This window comes from Alligator sinensis, unplaced genomic scaffold, assembly GCF_000455745.1.
Source record: "Alligator sinensis unplaced genomic scaffold, ASM45574v1 scaffold402_1, whole genome shotgun sequence".
Lineage (NCBI taxonomy): Eukaryota > Metazoa > Chordata > Crocodylia > Alligatoridae > Alligator > Alligator sinensis.
In genome coordinates, this window is record NW_005842089.1 from 2,310,486 (window position 1) to 2,335,809 (window position 25,324).

Consider the following 25,324-nt stretch of genomic DNA (forward strand, 5'->3'; position numbering starts at 1 on the left):
CCTTGGACACCGATTCTGGCAACCCCTACTGTAAAGAAGTTCTTTCTAATGTCTAACCTAAACCTCCTCTCTGTCAGTTTGTTGCCATTATTTCGAGTTACTCCAGGGGTGCCCTGGGAAACAGAGCATTTCCTATACCTTGCTGCCCCCCGCTGATGAATTTGTAGGCAACCACAAGATCCCCTCTCAGCCTTCTCTTGCAGAGAGGGGAGAAGAGATCCAGGTCCTTCAACCTCTCCTCTTAGGGCCTTACCTGCAGGCCCCCAACCATACGAGTGGCCTTCCTCTGGACCCTCTCAAGGTTATCCACATCCTTCTTGAAGTGCAGTGCCCAAAACTGGATGCAGTAGTGCAACTACAGCCTCACCAGCACTGCATTGAGAAGAAGCATCACATCCCTGGACCTGGTTATGATGCACCTACTAATGCACAGTAAAGTGCAGTTAGCTTTACTGATGACTTCATCACATTGAGGACTCATGTTCGTCTTGGAGTCAACTATGACTCCGAGATCCCTTTCTGCTGCAGTGCTGCTGAGTGGGTCGTTCCCCAGCCTGTACGTGTGTTGGTGACTCCTTCTTCCCAGGTGCAGCACTTTGTATTTGTCCTCGTTGAATTGCATCCTATCCTGCTCTGCTCATTTCTCCAACCTGTTCAGATCCACCTGGATTCATTCCCTGCCCACTAACGTGTTTACTTTACCCCATAATTCGGTGTCATCCACAAATTTGAGCAGAGTGCTCTCCACGACCTCACCCAAGTCACTGATGAAGACATTGAACAGCACCGGTCCAAGGACCGAACCTTGGGGAACTCCACTGGCCACATGTTTCCAGGTCGATGCTGACCCATCCACCACCACTCTCTGGGTGCATCCCACTAGCCAATTTGCCACCCACCTGACCATATAATCATGTGTATCACAGCCACTCAGTTTATCTATGAGAATAGGATGAGATACTGTATTGAAGGCCTTTTTAAAATCCAGGTAGATGACATCTACCTCGTCCCCTGCATCTAAGCATTTTGTGAACTGGTCATAAAAAGAAACAAGGTTAGTCAGGCAGGATCTACCTGCTAAGTCCCTGTGCTGTTTGCCCTTCAGTATTATTTTCCCTGCTGGACTCCCACAAATGTGATCCTTAATAATTGTTTCAAAGGTTTTCCCAAGGATAGAGGTGAGGCTAACTGGCCTATAGTTACCCGGATCCTCCTTCATCCCCTTCTTGAAAACAGAGACCACATTGGCCCTTTTCCGGTCCTCTGGGACTTGACCATGAGTGCTCAAACAACCTTGCCAGTGGCCCTGCTATGACACTGGCCAATTGTGGTTGGGATTGCAGCTGTGGGAGCATGTGGGTGTGTGTGGGGTTATGGTGGGGGGCTAGGAGCATATGTGGGAGAGTGTGGGTGTGTTTGGGGGTATGGTGGTGGGTGGGGGGTGTGGTAATATGTGTGGGGGATGTGAGAGGGTGTGCGTGTGGGGATGTTATGGTGGGGAGGTTGGGAGTGTGTGTGGTTATGGTGGGGTGTCGGTGTGGGAGGGTGTGGGTGTGTTTGGGGTATGGTAATTGGAGTGCATGTGGGGGTTGTGGGAGGGTGTGGGAGAGTGTGTATGTGTTGAGGGCAGGAGACCTTGGAGTCTCTAAAGTGTGCCAGTCCCTGGAGCTGCATGTGGTGGCAGTGAGCAGGGCCAGCCCCACCTGGCCCCATAGCACACAACTCCCTGCGCTCCCACCCCAGTCCCTGGATGCACATGGCGGCAGTGTGCACAGTCAGCCCAGCCCGGTCCCAAAGTCCATGGCTCCCTGTGCTCTCACCCCTTTCCCCCAGTGGGAGCCCCTGGCCCGGCCCAGTGGAGCCATACCTGGATTCCCGCTCTCACAGTCAGGGAGGCTGGAAAGAACCATGAGGTTTCCAGCAAAAGCCTGTGCCAGGCGGAGGCTTCTTATCCCCAGCACCTCCTGGCTCGGGGCTGGGGTGGGCCAGGCCAGGCTGGGATATGGGGTGGTTGCTTTCCAAATACAGCCTCACCTTCTTCATAGAGGCGCCGACTTGCAGAGTGTCAACCCAGGGCCAGGGCTTACAGGGCGCTTACAGAGCAGCCTCATGGGCTGGGTGGAATTGCCTGCAGGGCTAGACCCAGCCCACGGACCATATTTTGCCCGCCCCGCCTAAACACCACTGAGCCAGAAAGGCTTCTGCAGCATTGCAGACAGGGCGAGCAAGATAGGCTATGCATTTTGTTTTCATGGGATAGTCTACTTTTTTTCTCTCTTTTCTTGTCTTATGACAGGCCCCGATGCCTTCAGACAGTCTTCTGGGAAATCCCCGCAGCATGGCATGCTCCTTTCTCAGCTGAGGTCCTCATAATGCTAAGGGCCCTAGGAGGGAGCTGCTTCAGGAATATGAGATGACATCCATAAAGGCGACGTTATCAAGTTGTAAAAGCTGGTGGGTAACCAAAGCTTTGCTTTATAGACCACACATCCGCCTATTACCATTTGGCTTGATGATGTCATGCTTCTTTTCTTGTGTTTCATTGGTTCACATTGCTTGTTGGTAGGGCCTGTTCTATTATTCAATTTGTCCTAGTGCAAGGGAAGACGAGTCTATAGGGAAGTTCCCCTTGTTTGCAAGGTGGAATGAACCTCTTTCAACCAGTAGAGTTGGTTCCCCAGTTGGCCCCTACCTGTCCCCCAGGCTGCAGGGTGTATTAGCTCAAACATGGTGCAAGGCAGTGCACTTTCATTCCAGCATAAAACAGGTGAAACTCAGGGTAGGCAGAAACAATGACAGTATTTCCTCCTGGCTGCCATGCAGTTTGGAGATTACTTGCCTTGGTGAATTATCTGCACTTGCCTTAGGAGGGCCTGAGCAGAGCGACATGACGAGAGGAAGCTTGGGGACCAGAAGGCCTTGGCATAGCTAGTGTCACCTGCAGTGAGGTTGATTCATCTGGCACTTCACCTTCGAGAGGCTCCCCATGTCCCCAATGGGATTTCCAGTGATGTTTCCATTAAATCCCCATGTTACAGATGTTACACGTTTTTACCATCACCAAGGGGCTGGCAAAGGAGCACTGAATTGTGCTGGGGCAAAAGTTAAAACAAAAGCACTGTATAATTTTGTATAATCAAGGACCTGAGTTCAGTGAAACTGAGAGACTTGGAGGACGAGAAGCGAGAGGGAATTAAAATGATCTGTCTTCTAAATGTTTCTATAGAAACCTAGACTCTTCATGTTATCCCACTAACTATTTCTTGGTGCAAAAATCCCTTGAAGGCTTGCTGGAGGACTAGGCACTGAGCTAGTGGGGTATAGATTTGAGATTTGGTGGGTCTTTTCTGCTGCTAACTTTTATAACCAGTCCATATCATTTTCTATCTTATGTTTTCTCCCTTATGTCTTTCTTTTGACTCAGCTATTTTTTCCTTGTCCCCAGTCTTAGCTCACCAACTCTGTTCTTCCTTTCTTCTTCCCTCCTCCCCCCCAATTTAATGCTGCTACAATTCACTTTTCTCCCCCAGCCAATAAGTCCTACCTTGCCAGAGCAAAGAACCAAAGCCCAGATCTTCAAAGATATAAAGGCCAAACTCCTATAGAAATGAGTGAGTCAGAGCCTTAAATACCATTAATGATCTGGACCCATGTGACAGGTGAACTCATTTAACTTTGCCTGAAACCCGTTTGGGCACATTACAGATTTCCTATCAGATAGACTGCTCTGTTGTTCTTTCAGTAATGATTAATGGCAATTATGACAGGGGGGCACGTGTCCTAGAAGATATAGCTTACATTGGCCATATCCTGAAATAATAAAATAATAAAATCACAGCGTGAGAAAAAGCATATTGAACTGGGGCTGATGGAGGGGGGAAGCGTAGTCAGGGTTTCCAAGTGTCACAGCCTTGCCTCAACATTTCGGTACAGATCCAATGGGTCCAAACACCGGTGCACTCCCCACGAGTCTGTACCTCCCCTATTCACATAAAAGGGGGTTTGTTTGTTTGTTTCTCTGTTTGCAGCTTTGGGATCTGATCATTTGGCTTCTTCAAGAAATTGGGTCTTTTTGGGTGGAAAACACTGCCTTTCTCTGGAACGTGCTTGGGATACCGGGCGGGGAGTTAGAGGAGGCTCCCGGTGCTCACGCAGCCCAGCTCGCAGGCTGCCTGGATGATTACACCCTGCCGTTGTTACAGCTCTGCTAGTTAACCCTGCTCAGACTCACCACGGCGAGCTCCCCACCCACTCCTGCACTGCCAAAGGTGACACGGTGCACGGTGACAAGGAGAGTTTCCAGAAATACGGGAAAATCTGGGGGCGAGTCTTCTCCTATCGCAACGCATCTCTCTCCAGGCCGGCACCTGTCTTACACAGGCTACTGCCGGGTCAAATTCAAAAGTCCAAGTGGGAGACTAAGATTAGAGGAATTTCAGTGTCATGTTTATGAGATCTGCTCCTCCTTCCCCCCCGACGCGTCCCCTAAGTCACCGTTCCTGTCAGTCCATTATCCCCGAAACCCCAATTGTGTCCCCTCCACCCCACTCCTTATCTCCCCTCCGCCCAACATCCCCTGGACTCCCTGTCACCCTGTCCAGCCCTCATGTCCACAGCTCCCTTTTCCTCCAGACTCCTTCCTCGCACAGCCCACTTTCCCCATAGCCGTGGTCCCCACAACCCACCCCCGGGCCCTCTCCAGCTGATCTCCCTCAGCTCCTGTCCCCACATTGCTGGATCTCCAAACCACATCAGCCTCGTTCCCTCCCCTGAGAAACATGAACTGTTGTGGGCTACAGCCTACTTCAGTGGTTTCCAACCTGTGGTCCATGGACCCCTGAAGGTCCATGGACTATGTCTAAAAATTACTATGAGCAATCAAAGGTATGTGAATACCCACACTTATAATTCAAAGGGATCTGCATCTCCATTCAAAATGTTTTAAGGGTCCATAAATGACAAAACGTTTGAAAACCACTGGCCTACTTCATCAGATGCTCTGAACGGACTTTCAGAGAGCAGGGATACTAAATAGAAAGGAATACAGTCATTTAAATACAGAGGACAGGGAAAGGGGAAGGTAAGAAGAAGGCACTGATGAAGGAGGCAAAGGTAGGTTGAAGAGATCAAAAAAGCTGAAGAAGGCAGTTAACCCCTTGGGGGACATGGGACTTATAAAAAAAAAAATAGTCCAGGTATTGAGATAAGACTCCATATTTAATACAACCCAGTCTGTAGCCGACTTCTCGTTCCACAATTTCATGTCCAAGGTGGTTTTTTAAAGGGTTTTGTGGTTAAGGACCAGCTACACTGAGGTCAGAGATAACAGCTCTGAGGGTAAATAGACTAATCTCCGATGTATTTATAGTTCCCCACGTGAGAAATGCAAACTGCAATATTTATTCACCCCCTTAGAACATCAAGGTCCCTGCATAAAAAGCCCTAAATAAGTATGAAGGGTTTGAAAATGTTTCCCCGCACCAGGCCACTCTCACTTACAAAACTGGCCTTCAGAGGAAGCATCTCGAGATGGTGGTGAGTGACGCCCTCAGGCCAGAGGTTCTCCAACTTTTTAGACACAAAGCAGTCTTAGTGAGACTCATGGTGTCCCTTGGAAAATGCCTGCTCCAATCTTACGCTCATTTTTTGATTAAGGAAAAATAGAGTACTTCCCTTGCAAACAACTCAGAAAGACCACAGCAGGTCATACTGTTTTAGACCAGCGAGTCTCAGCCTTTTTAAACTCGAGGCAGCCCTCGGAAAATACCAGCTCTTAGTTTTCAGTTGTTTCTTGATTATGGAAAAATCACAGAGTGATTTTTCTCAGAGAGACCGCAGCAGGGCAAAATGTTTTTAGCACTATGGATTCCTGTTTGAAATCTCTAAGTTTATCTTGTGAATCAGGCATGCATAGGTGTTTAACACCTAACAGCGTTAGTGTTGTGTGGCACCCTTTAAAGGATCTCACGGCACCCCAGCATGCCATGGCACCCTGGTTGAGAATCACTGCCTCAGTTTCCCACCCTTACCCCCACCACCGCCTGCAAGGGGGTTGAGTTGAATGGTTCTACAGTGAAAACACAGAGACAAAACAACAATTTGGATACGGGACCGTATTTCTTAGCTGATACACAGCACCATGATCCAGATCACTGGCCAACACTACAGCAGTTCAGACCTGAAACCCCCCTGCTGATATCAATATGGAAGAGATGATGGCAAGTAACAGACCCTATAGCATTCAAGACAGAGGTTGATGGAGAATGGTACTCCCTTAAAGTTTAAAGGGATAGAGAGAACACATACTTTTGGGCCTATTGCATTTTGTTTCCCTGTGGAAAAGGCTCTGTAGATGGCTGCATGTTTCAGGGGTTGCAGCCCAGCTGCAGGTGGTAGGAAAGTGATTGCAGGCCTGCCTAGGAGGACTGGGCCAGCTGGTGAGGATAATTTGCTGGCCCAGGAGAAGTTATACACTTTTAGTGAATGGAGCTGTGGGAGAGAGGGAAGGCTGCAACACTGAGCCAGGGTACTGTCTCAGGGTCCGGAAAAAGTTTCTCTCAGGGTTTAGGAAAAGCTTGATGCCTCCAGCCAACCATCAATAAGACATTTTCTAGCATTTTCCATCTACACCATGCCAGTACTGCCTGTGAGCTGAACACCTACCTGAATGGTCAGAGGCGGAGGCATGAAGCACAACCTGTCTACCTCTGTGATGCTAGATGGGACATTGAGCTACCACAAACACTTGAAAAAGACAGCAATGAAAGTTGAAAGACATGCAACAACCTCCTTAATAATCTGGCTGGGTCATCATTGGGTGCAAAAGCTGCAACCCTAAGGATGTCAGCTCTTGCCATCTTCTTTCTGTGGCAGAGTAATGTGCGCTAGTCTGGAAATGGTCATCACACATCAAACTCATTAATGTGCAGCTATATTCAAAGATGTGTATCATCTCAGGAACACATTGACTGATACCTCTGCCTTGGCTCCCAGTCCTCAGCAACACTGTTCCTCCTCATATCTGATGGAAAGTTGCAATTAGCAAGCTTCTGGAGAAGATCTATGCCTATCCAAGACTGCTGCTGTACAACGATCCCTTAAATCTACCATCACTATACCCACTGTGGTGCAAACTACTACAGTGCATGGAAAAGGATTACTTTCTCATCCTGCTTGTCAGCAACTGGGATGTGGGCAGGTATCCCTTGTTGTCTGAGAATGAGAGTCAGGAATAGTCAGAAGTAAGCCAAAGGCTAGATGTCAGGAGGAATGCAGGAATCCAAGGCAAGGTAGTCTGTGTGCTCACCAAATCTATTGTTCAGACAATTCACCAGCTGGACTGGTGACAATCACAATGTTTGCATTATAGTGATTCCCGAAGTCCATGGAGCAAACTCCACATCTCCTTTCCTAGAAGCTCTGGACAGTCCAAGTTCTTCCCATTGAAAACCCTGAAAAGAGAATTGCTGCAATCACACATCCTTGCTTGACTCCGGTTCTAATACGGAAGGGGTCCATTTCTAAGCCATTGCTTAGGATGGTTGCTGTGAAGAAATCCCCTCCACCTCTCTCTGTCCCTCACTTGGATCAGCCCAGGTGACCCCTCTCTCACCTTGTTTTCTTCTTGGTTCAGGCTGGTTATTCAGGTGACCTGGCCAGATAAAATAACTACGGTGGGGCGGGGAGGGTTCCCTTCCTTCCAGCGGGCATTTTGAAAGCTGCAACCAAATGCCCCAGGCTGCTGCCTGGTGATTTTCTGCAACTAAAAACCGGAAAACCTTCCAGGAATTAGGAATTATGTATAGACCAGTCGTGTCTTAAAAGGATCACTGTGTCCAATCTCTGTAAAGACTCCCGTTGCTTACGTTTACTCAGAGTGTATTCTGACTTCCTTATTCTACTTCCCTCCCTCCTCCCCCAGCTGACCAACAAAGGTGTTGGGTTATGGCTTTCTTGACTGTGCTACTGTGGAGGGAGGAGGAGGCCTTCCACTCTCAGCTTGGCTAGCAAAGTTTGTCTTTTTATTTTCCCTCAGTTCTACCTGATGCTATCTTGGGATGCTTTGGACTGAAAGAAGCACCCAGAAATATTACTGTGGGCAAAGCACTCCAAGGTTCGCAGGGTCTGTGTGCCCAGCCAGAGACCAGTGCCTGGGTGGTGGCAGCATTACCCCGGGCTTGTGGGTGTTCTCCAGGAAGCAGGACAGCTGGCTGTAGGCTCCCCGAGGGAGACTCCAGAAGCAAGGTTTTTGGGCCTGGCACAGAGGTGGGCGGCTCTACATAGTAGTGCCCCCTACGGTGCACGCCACAGGTGCTGTCATGTTGTCATGTAGAAGTCTGGAAATGGTAACAAATATTGGCAGGAAAGTAAATCTCATCAGGAACTTCCACAGGGCCTCTCTCTTGATTGATTCAAAGGCCTTATTCAGATTTTAAAAGACCGTGTAAAGATCTCAGTGTTGTTCACAGCACTTCTGCAGCTGTCTAGCAACAAGTAGACAGTATCAGTATTCTGAAACACATCCAGAATATGGTGGCAGAAATAAAGCTCTAGAGATTTAGTTTTGTGTTGATTTACACAAGTCAGAAGCAGTCCCATTTAGAATTTGCATGACTAAGAAGGAACTCTTGCTTTTGTTAACTTAATGCTATAATATCTTGTGTTTTACAGTGAAGATTAATTAGAATAACCCCTAGGGAATCCAAAGTGTTTCCTATGCTTTACTGAGTCTGTAAACTTTATATATCTAGAGATCATTTTACCCAGCCCTGAAGTGCAGTCAGTGCAGTTCTGGGCAAAATATGGAGTTATTGAACAATGCACAGAAATAGAGTGCTATCACTTTAGGAAAGGATTTGAAAAATGCTCTATCACTGAATAGGAATAGCAATTTGGACTTTGACAAGGAGAGAAATATTAAAATACAATACAAAATCTGAAAAATACCATGGATCTTTAACAACCACAGCAGCTCCAGACTTTGGCCTCAATTTAATTCAAAACAGCACATCTAGGACCTCAATGGCCATGAATTCATACTGGGGTATTTATCTGCTCATTGCTGAGAAAGAAGGCCCAAAGATCAAATCAACAGCACTACTTCTTGCAAGACACGATTTCCCCTACAAATCTCCTAGTCAGCAATGACAAAGCCCAGCTTGTTTAGCATGGCAGATACCATACAATTATGTTGACTTCCTGGACGCATCCCCAGGATATGGACTGTGTCCCCCAGTAATGAATTTATCTGTGTGTTGATGACCAGAATCAGAGGTTGACTTCAATTCAGTGCAGAAGCAAACAGGAATGTATGTAGGTTTTTATTTTAATCACTTTTTATTAGTACTGTTTAGATGATTAAAAATGAAACCACATCACATGTGTAGAGTACTGAGCATAATGCCAGTCTTGGAATGACAAGGTCCAGTGAGACTTCTCTTTTTTCAGTACCAAGCAGTAGAGTCCTTCCTCCAAAATCAAGTCTTCCAGTAGATTAAGGTGTGTCTCAGCTCTGCACCTTGCCAAAGTACTATTCTTTTTCCTGGTTTAAATCTCACAGGTTAGGGACAGAAATTACACATAAACCGACATAAGTGATCAGAAACCGGTTCAAATCTATAACACAACAGGGCTAGGTACAGATAATCAAAAAACCCAAGGCTGAATCGATTCAGTCTTTCAGGTTAGTCTAAACTGAACAGATTAAATTGAAACAGATTTGAACAGGCATTTCCCTTTGATTCAGGAAATGCAGCCACATGCCTGCAGTGGCTCAGGCCAGAAGCCAGGGGGTGATAGAGTATGGCTCATTGACTGTGTTTCCTCTTCCTGCTGCTCCTGAGGTCTCAGTACAGAATTACAGCAGCAGGACCCTGTAGCACTGTTCATCACTTCCTTTTCCTGCTTCCAGGTGGGGCCAGTTCTGATCTCTGGGGCAGACAGCATAGCACAGCTCAGGACTGGAAAGCATGCAGGGATGCTAGGGGACTGATTTAACTTGAACTAGGAAGGGACAAAAGTTTCATAAACCAGTTTAACCCAAATCAGTTAAGTCTGATACTACATTCATCCAGGTTTATCTTAAGCCAGTTTCAGCCATTTTGAAACTGGTTTATCTGCACTGAGCTTCTATTCTGTTACAGGTTTAAACCAGTTTCTAATCACTTAAACCTGTTTATGTGTAACTTCTGTCCCTAGCCCAGAAGTTCAGCGCACATAAAACTGCTTTCAAAATGGCCAACACCAATTGAAGATAAACCTGGATGGATGTAGTATCAGACTTAACTGATTTAGGTTAAATCAGCGCATTGAACTACTGTCCCAGATCCCCTCCAGATACAAGTTAACTCACAGTCCCCCAGCATCCCAGGGTGCTTTGTACCTCCCTCACCCCCACCCCCATCTCACAGGTTGGATGAACTAGCCTTGGCTCAAGCTGTCTGCTCCAGCATTCCCTAATGCCCCTCATCTTCCAGCCTGGGCTACTGCAGACATGTGGCTGCATTTCTGGAATCAAAAGTGAATGTCTGTTCATTTGCTCATCGGTTCAATCTATGCAAGTTAGACTAAACTGAGAAGATTGAATCGATTCAGCCTTGGGCTTTTTGACTGTCTATACTTGACCTAGCCAATCTTACAGAAGGGAATGAAACAGGAAAAAAAATGGAAAAGCCCCATACCCAGACTGATATCTATGCAAAAATTATCCCTCCCTCAGGAGATCATTGGAGACCCAGAGAGATAAAATAAGCAAGCAATCAGAGAGAACCTGCAGTACACTTCACTCCCACTCCACAAATCACTGACCATTAGTGACAATTGCTTATCCCTAGGCTCCACATTCAACTCTGCAGCCATCTGAATCATGACCATGTCATTATAAAACTCACATCAAATCAGAAGATATCTGTGTAAGTTTGTACAAGTCCATTCCAGAAACTGGCCATGGATATTATTTCCTGCAACGGCATAATGACTACCACATATGGGGTCACAACAGTGAAACATCACATGGCCCAGGAAAAAAGCCATAGCTAATACCTCATGCCTGCATATATAGAAGCAAAAGACAAATAGGTTCATCCTATGAAGGGGTAGGAATGGGAATACAATGAGTAATTCCCTTTGTATGTGGGCAATTTGCCTCCCTACCCTTGATTTAAATTAAACTTTCAGAAGAGACTGCCAATGTCTGAATAAAGGAGCTGAGAAGAGGTTAATCTGCAAAATGCATCTGAAAGCATCCAAGTCTAACAGCGTCACTGGTCTCTCAGAGGCATCCTGACCTCTGCTTAGCTGAAAGGGTGCTAGTCATGAGACAAAGTGCTTCTCCAGATCCTAGGAATTAGGGCAACCCTTTGTGAAGACACCTGGCACCAATGCATCTCATATAGTGTTACGTGTCTCCTCTTCTCATGCAACTGGAACAGGGTGTAAGGAACATCGGGTAGAAACCTTTGCTACACTGTCTTTTACTCTTCTGGCTGAATGCTGGTTTTGGGGACCATCTTCAGGATGATGGGCTTCTTGGGATGCATGAAACCCTTTGATTCCAGCACCATAGGGATTTTTACCATGAGTAGAGAGAAATAAATAACAAGTCAATGAATATAGGAAGAGACACAGCAGACATGATGTCTAGCACTGTATCCTGACGGAAGTCCTGAAAAGCACTTGTGCATGCCTTGTGTCTCTCGCTTTCATTTATTTTCTGACCTTCCTTACAAGTCCACTCTAACAAACTACCCTGCTATTGCTCTAGTGTGAAGGACAAAATACAGCAACTAATTCCCCACAGCAGCAGAGCCAACAGCTTCTCTGATCCTAGCTCCCATCTCACCAGGAAAATATTGACAAATTGGGAAAAGCTTAGAGGAGAGCTACAAAACTGATCAGGGAGCTGGACGCATGATTAAAGACTTCAGGGTTAAATCAATTTAGGATGGATAAACAATTACTGTAGTTTGCTAATAGCTGAAGGGCATTAATAGTAAAGAGGGAGAGGTATTGTTTAGTGTAACAAAGGTTGTGTACAGAAGTTCAGGCATCCTGTTGGGGAGGTCCTCTGACTATGGTGCTGTACACAAAGCACCACGAGTTAGAGCGTCATTGAACTGAACCCAACAGGTATTTGCCTGTTGGGGATGGGGGCTGGGGCTCAGATCTTGCCTGCACTGGCCCAAATCAGCAAGTGGAGGGTGCTCCAGCAGCCTCCCAGGAAACTCTCTCCCAGCCTTGTCCATCTCCACTAGCTGACAATTCCTCCAGCACTGGCTGGAGGAATGGGTGGGGGGCAGAGCCCCCCCTGCCATGTGGCCCTCCACAATTATCCCTGCTGGGATCTTGTGGAGAGCCAGGCCAGGCTCACATAGCAAAGGGGCTCCCTTCCCCCCACCCCCCAACCAAACTTCTTGACAGTGGCAGAGACTGCTGCATGTGGAGCTGCGGTGGGGAGCGGAGGGGTGGGGAGAGGGACGAGCCCCCTGCCTCGCAGGCCTGACCAGCTGGGGTCCTGGGGGGAACTGGGCTGGGCCCACAAGGTAGGCAGGGGGCTCTGTTTCCCTCCTCCCCCAGCTCCAGGCGTGGCAGTCTCTCTCACTGTCGAGTTGCTCACATGGCAGCTTGACAGAGGTAGCCGGGGTGGTGCACACAAGGTCGGGGGGCTCTCTTCCCCCACTCCCCAGCCCAGCGGTGCAGGGAGGAGACAGAGGTTTTCTGTCTCCTCTCTGTGACAGCCCCAGGGGTGGGGCAGGGCCAGTGCTCACCCGTGCAAGCACCAGCCGATCCCTGCAAAGCCGCATAGCATGCAGAAAGAATCGCCCAAAATTAACCCTTGCAGGGTCCGATATAGTATCAGACAGCGGCGCTCTACCTTATCGTGCCCCTGTCTGATACTATATCAGACGAGGGTTACATTTTCATGCAATCAGCCATTTTAAAAGTGCTTTGCAGCTGTGAATGTTTTTTGTGTTATGGCTACAGAGCACTTTCAGGGGCCTCATTGTGTGAAAACCGTAACTTCTGCACACACCCAGAAAGAAGCAATGGGACGAATTGAAGGGTTAGCAGCCGAGTTGCAGCTCAGGGCAGTAGAAATTAAAACACAGCACTTCTTGGTAAAGGAATAAAACCTGTGAGTGTTTGTTTGATTTTTAAAATACATCTTCTTTGAGCATGTCCCTGGCCACTGGGTTCATATTCTCCAAGAAACCCAACTCTTGAACAAGCATGCTCGTAGAAGCATCACATGTAACAGGAATGTTGTAGCTGTTTTTGGTCTAAGCTGTGTTGGTCTAAGGACGTAGGCAGGCAAGGTTCTTCGAGTAGACGCGATAACTTTTATTAGACCAACTGAGTAGTTGGAAAAAAGTTCTTAGCAAGCTTTCAGGCGCAGTCACCTTTCTTCGGGCATCGGGAGTCTCTGCGGGTCTCTGCTGAAGCTGATCCCAGGTAAGACCAGCAGAGACTCCCCATGCCTGAAGAAGAGTGACTATGCCCAAAAGCTTGCTAAGAACTTTTTTCCAACTACTCAGTCGGTCTAATAAACGATATTACATCTACTCAAAGAGCTTTGCCTACCTATGCATGTGGTAGAGCATTCACAGAAGGCAAATGTAGAATCTCTAAACTGCAACTCTCTACACAGGAAAGGAAAGAGATGCCTCCCACCGACTTCTTCCAAGGCCGCTACAGACAGAGCTTGCAACAGGGACTATTTGACACACAATTTCAGCCAACGTGTTTATTTTATGACAAATGCAAACAGTACCACTTTCCAGCTCTCTCAATGCTGCCTTCCATCGGTTTGTGGAAGAAGAGCTGAAGCTGATCCCACGTAAGACCAAAGACGTCCTGATAGAAGGAGGAGGTGTCTTACAGAAGGTGCCTCTTCTATGGAGGTTGTCTGTCCCCAGATCACGTACTCAGTTCCAGTAGCGTAACTAGAGGGGATGAGCAAGGAAAAAGCCCCAGGCTCCAACTTAGGAGGGGGGCACAAAAATAGCAGCCTCTACCACTGCCAGCCTGGTATCACCACAACCGCTGTTGGCTTGGCCACTGTCCCATAAGTCACTACTGCCCAGGACACAAAATGACCCAGCTATGCCTCTGCTCAGTTCAAATCACTGGGGTCACTGTTTTGAGTATCAATGCCTAAAAAAAATTTACTCTCCTCTGATGACCGCTTATGTGCTATTGAGTTTTGCATTTTAAAGCATTTTCCTAGCTGATAGGTGCACCTACACTAAAACATGCCCTCTGCCAGGAGTACAAGAACTGAATGAGTTATCAAAGCTGAAGTACCTTCGCCCCCTTTTGAGAGGGGCCGTTTTAACCCCGGAGCCAGGCAGATCAGCAAGGAGGTGTGGGAAAGTTTGCACTGCCCCTGCCCAAAATGCATCCATTCACTGGATAAGCAGAAGCCTTCTGACTCAAGAGACATTGTTCTCACTCTTTTTACCAATATTAAATTAATTTACTACGAGGTTTAAAGAATGTGGCAGGAACATGTGTTGAGCCAATTTGCAATTACATAAGGCACTTAACTCCATTTATTCCAACATGTCTCTAATCCACAGGGAAAGCTTTCTATCAGGGTGAAGAAAAAAACCAAGCCTGCAAAAGGATTCAGTGCTACAGAGACGACAAGCCTGTGGATTTACTGGGAGAAGGGATTTCATGTGTGTAGAAGACACTGCCCTAATTATTCTGAGACAGAAGTGAAAACGATCACACGGGACTATCTCCACGAGACTAGACCAGCAAGACCAATGGTACACCCATCAATGTGGGCTCTCACCTGGGTGTCTTTGCAAGTTCTGAAGGACAAGTTTTACACCAGGACAACCAAGGCCACTTTCAGGCTGAGGAGATCAAACCTCAATCCAACACAGCTCCTGGGGCCAGCTCCAAAGGGCAGGAAGGTATAGGGGTCTCTGCTCTCTTTGCTGAACCTGGTTCCAAAGAGAGAAATGAAGAGAGATGCTAATTCTTCCTATCTTTTCCTAAACTTTTGCTCCATCTCAGTCTCTGGCCTCATTTCTCCAGGTCTCACTTGACAGCAAAATCTGAGCAGGGATTGTTTCTTAACTAGAATTGGAAAATTAAATTTTATTTCCTACATGTCTTTGCCCTTCTGCTGATGATTTGCATGGCATTGTGCCAATCACCCAATGGCTCTTGTTTTAATATCTAGCCATAAACCCCTCAGTCTTTCAGCTGCTGGGAGCTGGTCTCACTGTCATTTTCTTCAATACAGTTAATTAAATTCCATGCACAGTTTATGGATGTAGATCATAAAACTCCCTGCACGGTAATGCTGGGACTAGATGTCAGACAATGATAAACGCCTCATTTAAATGTTGTAATCACACTTTCCCCACTATTGTTGCTGTTTCCACTCGCAGGCTTCAGGATGAAGCTGGCAAGTGTGTTTCTTTCCCCTTCCTGGCCCTTACCTCTCAGGCCTGAACTCGTCTGGCTCTGGCCAGAGCTCTGAACCACGATGCAGCACGTAGGCTTGGGTCATGGTGACAGTCCCTTTTGGAAAGGTTGCTTCATTTGTCACAATGGTTTTCTTGCAGCCTCTCTCCAGCCACCCACATTGGGGGGAAGAGTTTGATGGATTCATTCACCACCATATCAAGATACTCCATCTGCTTGACAGCCTTGTAGGTGGATATGGCCTTGGGAGAGTATGGCAGAGGGGAATGGATTTTCAGGTCCATAGGAAGCTCTCTCAGGGCTCACCTTGCTGCCTATAGGCAACCTGAAACAGATCTGCATGTTGCAGTAGAGGCAGTAGTTTCGAGCCCAGCTTCCTTAAACGCTGCACTGTAACGCACCCAGGGTTGGAGCAGGAGCTTTGAGCGGAGCACTTCTGCTGGTACGCAGATACCCAAATCCTCCCCTTTTCTTACCTCGTTGGGAAGAGCAGCATCGATCTCCTCCTGCTGCACATCAGGGTGAGTGGCCAAGTTAGAGGAGAGGAATTTGAGGGTGGTGCTGGTGGTCTCATAACCAGCAAAAACAAAGATGACGGCCGGTACCAAAGCTTCAAGGTCAGTCGGGGCCGGAGACAGGCGTACACACACAGAGAAAGGGGGAAACCCGAAGAATGCAGTAGGTCACCCACAAGGCACAGCGGCCTAGGACCTTTGCAGATCCCTGCCCAGATCAAAGGAGAGTTCAGGCCTCAATTCAGTGCAGTTTCCGTGTTGGCTGTGTAATTTCAACGGCAGAACGTCCCCCAGAGTCCAACGCGTAGTGATGGCAAACAGCGGGTCCGGCACTGCTGTGAATCTGGAGTGACACCATTCAAATCAACCGAGTCACCCCGCTGTGCATGGGACTAAAACCAGACCCCGTGAGACGATCTGCTGCAGCACAGCAGTCTCAAGGACTAGGTGGAGAGGGTGTGTTAACTGCGGGCCTAAGGAACTCCACTGCTGCTCTACGGTGAAGGGTAAAGCAGGAGAACATAATAGAGATACCTACAGACGGGCAGATGCCGGAGGCATCCTTTATGCTGCAGAGAAAGCTATAAGCTTCTTGGTGCCAGGAGTGGCACGACCCGGCTTGTGAAGTGCTATGCACATGGCCGGCTCTCCCACATAGTAATAAATGAGATAACACTTCTATGGCCATTGTGCCAAAGAAGCCATCAGAGGGTAACCCCACAGTACCAGACACTGTATTGACACATCGCAAGACACCATCCCTGTCCAAAACATCTCAGTTTAAGACAAGAAATAACAGGTAGGGAAGAATGGCAAAGTAAAATATATACAGGATACGCCCAGGTGGGTTTGCGCAGCTTGTTTTCTACAGTCTGACAGTACAACAAATAAGCACGTATGAACCTTTCCTGAGGGTCCTTTGCCTCTCTCGTATCCCTGGCTAGGGGCCTGAGTCCTTTGCCTGAACTCTTGAAAGGAATTTGCAAGGCATTTACCCATTAGAGGGCTATGCTGCTTTATGCGCACGCCTCATTTCCAGCCGGGTATTTCATGAGTGCTGAGGATTCTGCTTCTCCTGCCACCAGCCAGGAATATAGATGTTCAGCCCCTGGACAAAATCCAGCTCCTATTTCCCAGTCTCTTCTTTTGGGGAAAATCCAGACCACAACTCCCAGTTCCACAAGACCCAAAATTAGCTGGAGGAGGTTTCTGTTCACCCTGACACTAATCCATCCCCTTTCCCAGACCTTGCAAAGGGCATTGCAGCTAGCTGTTGGGAGGAGAAGGGACCTACAGTCTTATATTTATATGAGTGCTTCTCCTCTTTAGGTTTGGAGCTGTCATCTGGGCTCCGAGAGTCAATCATGAGCTGCAAGAAATCTACTCAGTCCCGGAGACAGAAAGACAGCGGCAGAGGCATGAAAGCTGATCAAACAGGTTCAGCACCAATATGGATTGCGTTCCCGGCTTACAAAGAGGACAAAAATCATTAACCAGAGTCTCTCACTAGAATCTCTGAATATTAATGAATGTTACTTTTATATATACAATCATTACACTGAGAGCAGGGGCAGCAATTTATAAGACTTGTTCTACCTTATTTCCTTCGGAAAGATATAACAACTCCAACAACATGCAATTCCTGTGTGTTCATAGATTTCATAGACATTAGGGGCTGGAAGGGACCTCACGAATCATTGAATCCAGCCCCCCTGCCATAGGCAGGAAGTCTGCTGGGGTCAAATTTTGTTTCTATAGTTTCCTGTAAAAAGGGTTTAAACAAAGAGTATGTCACATCCTCAAGAAATGTGTTTGGTTTCCTTCTGTGCAGAGCAAAGAGCCTGCAGAAAGGGGAAGGCACGTGAGCTGGACTGACCGTGTTTCTGTTCTTTTGCCGTTGCTCTTTTATATTCTTGAAGACATCAAGGAAGAATGCCACAACCCGGAGGGCATCAGGGTCGCGCTTATTTTTATTCAGAATAGGGGCAAGGAAGGAGGACACTACTGAAAAGGAGAGCAACAAAATAGTTGTTTGAGCCACAAGCAGGCTGCAGCTCAGCAAAGAGGTTTTCAGAGACTCATGAGCATGAGGGCACAGCAAAAGAGGGTGCACAGTCAGGGGAGTACAACAAATACAGCGGGGAAATCACTCCACTTCTGGAGTTGGCTACAACTAATGACCCCACCGTTACCTGCACCCAGTTTGACTCCCCAAGAGCAGAATAGCGTAGAGGGAAGAGAACTTCACCTGAGAATCTCCTGACTTCTGTAACTCTTCATGGTCAACTATGCTCACCACATTTGCATTCATGTAGAAGAGATAAGTGTCTTCCACCTCATCGCTGCATCCGGAGGGGCATTGCACAGATAGGCACCACAGCACTGCACTGGCCATAAGGGGTCCTTGCCATGACTTTTCTGTTAGTATCTTTAGGAACCTATTTTAGGACCTCGTCCTGTGAGAGGATGCTGGACGCCTCCTGAAAGGAGAAAGGGGACCCTTCATTAATGGGAAATGAGGGTACAAGAACACCGTGTAGATCAGCCCCTAATGCACCATGCTAGGGGGCTGAGAGCTTAGGCGTGCGGGAGCCTCATATCTACTAACACAAGCAATGGGCTAAAGAATTTGGACTGGAGGAACCTCTTGATTCGGGCTCTAAAAGGATCCTTTGGGTTGTTCATGCAGTCAATGTTCACAGTGAATGACGTGCTGGTTGTTGCATCTATACCAGGGGTGTGCAATTATTTCAGGCGGACGGCCGCTTACTGAGTTTTGGCAAGCCATCGAGGGCCGTATGCCGGGCAGCCAGGGGCAGATAAATATTAATTTTCTAAATTTTTTAGGGTCCCCGCGGGCTGGAAAGAAAGGCCTGGTGGGCCGCATCTAGCCCGCGGGCCGCATTTTGGCCACCCCTGAGGTAGGCTCTAAAGATGCTGAGGAGAGAGGGGAGAAGAGGCATGGCAGGACCTCACTGGCACGGTATTTATACAGTTCTCTCAGGGAGCACCCTGGGCAGAGAGACTTTTCCCCTGTGAATGGACTCAGTACCTGTGAATGCCTGACTCCTTGGTTGGGACTCCTTACACAGCTTGGGTCCCATCCTGTCCCATCTCAGGTCCTTCCAGATCTAAATTGCCTTCAGTCCACATAGTGACACTTTCTAAGTCCATCGCACTGCACAGTCGGATGGATACAGCTGAACTGTCATTCAGACTGGCAACAATTGTGCACTGATTTCCATCAGCACAGCCAAGGAAACACCTCTCATCTCTACAAGGCACTAGGGATCTGACCCCAAACTGTTGCATCCATGTCTGTACTTTGTTGGGATTTTGGGATGGCCTCGATTTTCTCCGTTTCCAAAAAAAATCCACCCAACAGCTTGTCAGGGGACAAAACCAGAGTCATCCTAGTTACATTTTGGCCTGGCCTGAGCAGGGGAGAGAGAAGTGAACACCTTACAGACGACGTGTAGTATCTGTGTGGCGGCCTGGGTCATATCGTGGAAGCCTCTGAATGTCCACAAGCATGTCAAACGAAAGGGAGCACATGGCTGTGCCCACGTGACGGTTTTGCTGAGTGGAACTGCAAACTCTGCAACTCGGCGGTAAGTCCAGGGCTGCCAAAACTACACCAAACAGTTGGCTTACACACCTCCGAGACTCGCTCCCCACCCACGCAATGGGCACAGTCCTGCTGCCCCCGGGGACTCACTTCTTCATGTCCATGGACTCCTCATTAGCCACTTTCTTCTGCACCATTTTCATTAATGTCTCTGCATAGCAATTAATGATGGGTAACATCTGAAATGCAAAATGAAGCAGAAGGCACTGCAGACTCCTTCCCGTCCATTAAGCAGGGGCACACACTGCCAGGCAGTTTGGCATTGCTGTCTGCTAATTATCAGCTAATAGCCATCAACTGTCTGCCTTGAGGAGCGGGAAGGGGCATCAATGCAGGGCTTCAGATCAGCCCAGTGTCCCATCGCTCTTTCTGAAGACGGGTTGGCAAGATGACGGCTCAGATCAACAACGGGCTCCAGGGAAATGAGCTTCCAGGCCCCAGCGTGTAAAACCATTGCTCAACTGACTGCCCACCGAGAATACCCCGACGAGGAGGAGAACAGGGGAGATCTCCTCCATCACCCAACGTGGCAAGCCATCACATGGTGGGAGAGTAGGCATGGATGGGAGCCTCGATAGACACACTCCTGGCAAACAGGCCTGTTCTAAGCCACCAAGCCCCACTGTCTTTTAAGGCTGGAACCACTCATTTTACCTCCTTTCGCCTTCTGCTGGTGAATGTCAGAAAGACCACAGTGCAAATCCTCCTCCCCTGCTCATCTCTAGCTCTCGTAATGGCACAGCCCAGAACACCATTGAAACCAGAGTCCTAAATAGGACGAATACAGTAAAGGCACCTGGTTAAACAGGGCACTCCCTTAGGACTTCAACCAATCTGGTGACCCTGAAAATGGATCGCAGACACCGGTCTTTCAGCCGCTATAAATGTAGAAGCAGAGGCTGAGGATGGTTGAAGGATGCACAAGTCTACAGTACTTTCAAACTGAGGCTGCTATACAGCAGCTTCCCTTGTAGCTGGGTAAACTGAGGCACAGGGCACTCAGAGATCACAGAGTGCATCTGCCAATGGTCTGTTCAGAGGCTGCACTAGGAGAAACTTTGCCTTTCTCGTACATGGGCACTCTCTCAGATCTCATGGGACAGCCCAGACACCTACCCTGCGATTGGTAAAGAGGGCGTGGGATCTTTCACCAGGATGGTTTTGATGACTGCTGTGTCCATAATAGCCACCATGAGCTGTTTGCCATCAACATTCCTGGGCAAAAGACAAACTCACAATTAGTCCTTTGCTTGCTGTTATGCAGAGCAGGTGTGCCTTGATTTGGTGATCAATAAATATGCATGCATATTAATTGGCTGGTGCCCAATGTACGAGTAGCTGCTCAAGCTCTGCAAATTGTAATATTCGCCTGTTCGAGAAGGCACGTGGGGGAACCCTCACAGTGTGTGCACTAGCTGGGGCCGTGGGCAGCAGCACACCCTAGTACAAGGTTGTCTGTTGCTATTATTTTCAATAAAGTCTATTATAGTTTCTGGATTCAGGCTCTCTGCCTTGTTGATCCTGATACCACGTACACACCCAGATTTAAGCAGCATCACACCCCTCTTGCAGAAGCGGTGTCAGAGATCAGAAGCTGACACTGTTGGTATGATACGTTGCACAGGAGAGATGGGGGTGGAGGGACGGCGCTGACATCTGGGCACATCCAGCAAATGCCTGCATTGTTGAGATCCGAGTTTCCCAAGCAGGGTGCATTTAGGCAGGAGGCATACTGATTATCATTGCATTGATTCACCGTGTTTGTGCTGTCCAAGCACTCTTTGTTTCTGTCATTGCTACCTGGTGATAATACAGCTAGTCAGATTAGTTTAAATGTGGGGTAAATGGATTTCTCTGCACGGTGCCTCAGACAAACAGAGAGAGGGGAAGAATGACCTCTGAATCTGTGTTTCAACTGAGATTGGCTGAAGAACATTAAAAACTAGGGGCTGAGCTGAAGGGCAGGGGAGGCTGGCACTAGGGGTGGGGGCTTCAGGCTTCACAAGTCTCTCTTAAAAACATTTTGGGTTTCATAAGCTATCTCAGAACAGCAGAGACTCCCCATGCTTGAAGAAGGGTGCTTGTGTCTGAAAGCTTGCAAAGAACTTTTCCCCCCACCCCCACAACTGCTCCGTTGGTCTATTAAAAGCTGTCACATCTACCCAAAGAAGCTTGCCTGCCGTGGGTTTCATTAGGCAGATAGGTTCTTTGGGTGGGTTTCATTAAACTTTCCAGCCGTACGTGCAACAATCCCCCCGCCGTCTGAGGCTCCCAGGGGCAATGTGAGGAGACCCTGCGTTCCTACCAGCACAAAGCTGGCATTGTGCCTGAAGAAGAGAGCCAGGTTGGAAGGTAGCTCCTGCCCTGAGGGGCTGAGGGATGAGATAAAAGTCTATCCAGCTAATGCTGGATCGTCCAGCCTACCTGGAGCTCACTCTGAGCCCAGCTTCTTTGCAACCCAGCAGTCAGGATTGCTATTTGGGGGCGGGGGGTGCTGTTAGGCTGTCAAAGGAGTAATGCCTCCCCTGACCAGGAGAGCTCACCTGGAGCGGAGACAATATGTCTGGGCCACACTGATCTGATATGCGATTACCTGCAGGTGTAAGGGTTGGGGAAGCCCCTTGTGAGAAACCTGGTGCCAAGACCAGGGTGGGGCAGTTTTTGCTTCCTCCTTCATTCAGTGCTCTCAGGGCTGCTCTCAGGGCTGCCTGGACTTGTGCTCCTGTTGCCACAGTTTCCCGGGAAATGGCAGAGCTGCAAAATTCAAAAGAAGCTGAGCTGCCGTCTTTACGATCTTCCCATCCTGGAAAGCCCGCTGCAAGTGCAGGGAAGCTGGGAGCAATGCCAGGACGGGGTCTTGGTTGGAGACAGAGAAGCTATGTTCAGCAACCATCCCTTGGAAAGGGCAGCAATGTATCTGTTTGGGGGTTCCCTGCATGCGCCCCAAACTGGGAGTTTTATTCAGTGGGAAACTCAACCCCATATTTTGCCGTACTTCTCAAAGCACTCTGGTCGAACCCCCTGCAAGAGCTCCTGTTATGTGTGCACAGGGCATGCAGGAGGATCTTCACGTGGGAGGGAAGAAGAGCAGGGTGGACATGGGTCAGAGGGGGAGCTGAGAGGCAGAGATGATTTGGGCTGGAGGTTGCAGAGCCAGGGAGCGGCTGTAGCATGCAGAACTGTTCGGCCCCAATTCCTATCCCTCTGCATCCGTGAAAAGGAGAGAGGAGAGATAGAGGGAAGCAGGACTGGAGCCAGAATCCCTGCAGCAGAGAGCCAGGCATCCATGGCAGTTTTGCAACCAGCTAGGAGTTGCCACAGAGCCCGTATGCGTGTTTCCTCCAGCTGGGACCTTCCCCTGTTGAACCACTTCCAAGTGTGTTTTACTTGGAAACATTTCAAAAGTTATTTTTGTTTGCACCCACACACTCTCCCTCCCAGGATGCCAGGTTACTGAAAAGCCATTATCATCCAAACCAGCTCACAGCACAAAGAATTAGCAGAGCATACATTTTTTGTCACTCGCTTTCTGGTTTTCAAGATGCATCCCAATGAACGGCAGAGGTGTCGGCCCGGGAATGCACAGCTTCTTAAAGAGCTGGTATGGCCAGATCCTGTAGCTGCCAGGTAACCAGAGGCCCAGTTAATGACTTGCAGGGCTTTCATGTGTAGGCTTGCACATACTGCCCCACTCTTATGGCTATAGTAGGACATAAGATGCTTAATGGTCATGTATTATAGCCTTTACTGACATCTGTTAGGCCAGATTAAGAGAAGAGGCAAAGGAAATGAATGGGCAAGAAAACATCATAGGGGAGAAGAGGTGAAAAGGCAAAAGAAAGAGAGGTTAAGAGACACCAGCTCAGGGTTACTTAAAGTCAAGTAGTGGTTTTATACCAACTAAATCTATGTTTAGGGCAGATAGAGTTTGCATAGGTGATTAAAAATAAGCATTTTGGCTTGGCGATAGGCAAGGTACTCTCAGTAACTCAATTAGACAGAGGTTATATTCATATTACTGGTAAAATAACCTACTAAGTACATGTCTAGAGTTTTCAGCAATTGGAACCAGGAAACTGAGCTGAGCCAGGAAAGCAGGTATAAATAATATAAAAATTTAAAAATCTGAGGATACTGAGTATAAGAATCACCTCAAAATCTTCACTCTTCGGACTTGCGCTACAGTCCTTGTGAATAGCCCATCCGGGCCATGTAGATCAGTGCTCACTGGGCGCGTCTACATGTTCATTAACGCACTGTAGTTACTGCGCAAGAAGTTGAGTACTTGGATAACCAAGTACTAAATCAATGCGCTGTAACTCTCACTACTGCGCAGTAACACCGGCACACAGGTTTTTGGGATGCTAACTGCGCAGTAGCATATTAACACAGGTGTTGCCCGGCACGCTACTGAGCAGTGTTATTAGGCTACTGCACAATTAGCATCTCGTGTAGACGCACCCTTTGAAACTTAATTTTTACACCTAGGTTAAATTGCTACTCGTATTTATTTAAACTTCTTCTCTTGAGTACATAGTTTTGGTGGAGCTCTGCAGACCTCTGTATCCTCAGATCTCGTCCGGGGCCCTGCTCCAGGCCCCCAAGCTGAACACGCTGGCTTGGTTAACGGCAGGAGCTGGCCTCCGGGATAAGACTGGGCATTGCTTAGGCTATGTCTCAATAGAAGGGTTGGCTGGCAGCGTGGACACTAGTACGCTGAGCCCAGTGAAGCGTGCCCAGCAGGGACACCATTTACCCAGCGAGTTGCACTCCTGCCAGTGCAGCTCATGCCAGCTCCCCAAAGCAACACAAACAGCAGTGGCAGCAGTGCCGTTGTGCTGGAAAACTGTATTGAAAATGGGCTTCGGCTGGCACAACTACACCGGATAACACCCGCCTTCCTGAGAGACCTGGCTATGCCAGCAAAGGCATCTAGTGAGACAGTCTTAGTCCAGCTCCCTCTACAAGTGGAAAGCATGCTAGCTGGAGCGCTTTTCCCTTGCACATAGTGCCCCACTCAGAGTGGGTTTCAGTCCTATTTGGCCCATTTTGGGGCTGGGGGAAAAGCTCAGATCTTAGCTTCATCGTCTGATACAGGTAAGAGACATCGGCTCCTACTTAGAGTAGGAAGAGCATCAGAAATGTTAGGAGCGGCATTCATGTTTCTAAGGATAAATTTGGAAGGAAATCCCTCTCGTCTTCCTGCCAGCTCTGAAGGAGCCAATTTCCCAGCATGAAGCGCACCCGTCTTTAAAAGTTTTTCAGGTCACAGAGTTTTACTGAAAATGGTGTTGTGGGTCACGCGGCTCAGTAGGAGGAGCTGGATGCTTTCCTGGCACAAATGAGCTGCTTGCAGACTGCCAGGGCTGGTAGGAAATTTTTCGGGCCAAGAACGCACTATACGTGACCCTGATCTCTACTTTCTTTCCCCCTATAAAAGAAAAAAAAAAATCTGGATTTCTATTGTTCACATAAGATCCTTTTGCTCATAAGTACTGAAATACCATACCCTGAGAGCTTTCCACTTCTGGCTTTCCACTTCATGCTAGGCTCCTCCAGGCCCCACAGCAATTACATATGGCTTAATTCAGTGAGGAGATTTGAGTTCCCAGTTACAGAGAAGAAAGCGAATTAGCCAGTGCTCAATTTTGAGGAACAAGCCATTTGAGAGTGTATAACGCTGCCGGCAGAGCAGTAAATATCTCTGTCCAGGCTGGCTGCACTCCATCTCCCCACACAA

The 25,324-nt window shown here is 48.1% G+C and overlaps 1 pseudogene; it reads right to left on the minus strand.

Moving 5' to 3' along the window:
• Positions 1-11,471: 11,471 nt before the first annotated feature.
• LOC102373723 lies at positions 11,472-25,128 on the minus strand (annotated as a pseudogene).
• Between the last annotated feature and the right edge of the window lie 196 nt (positions 25,129-25,324).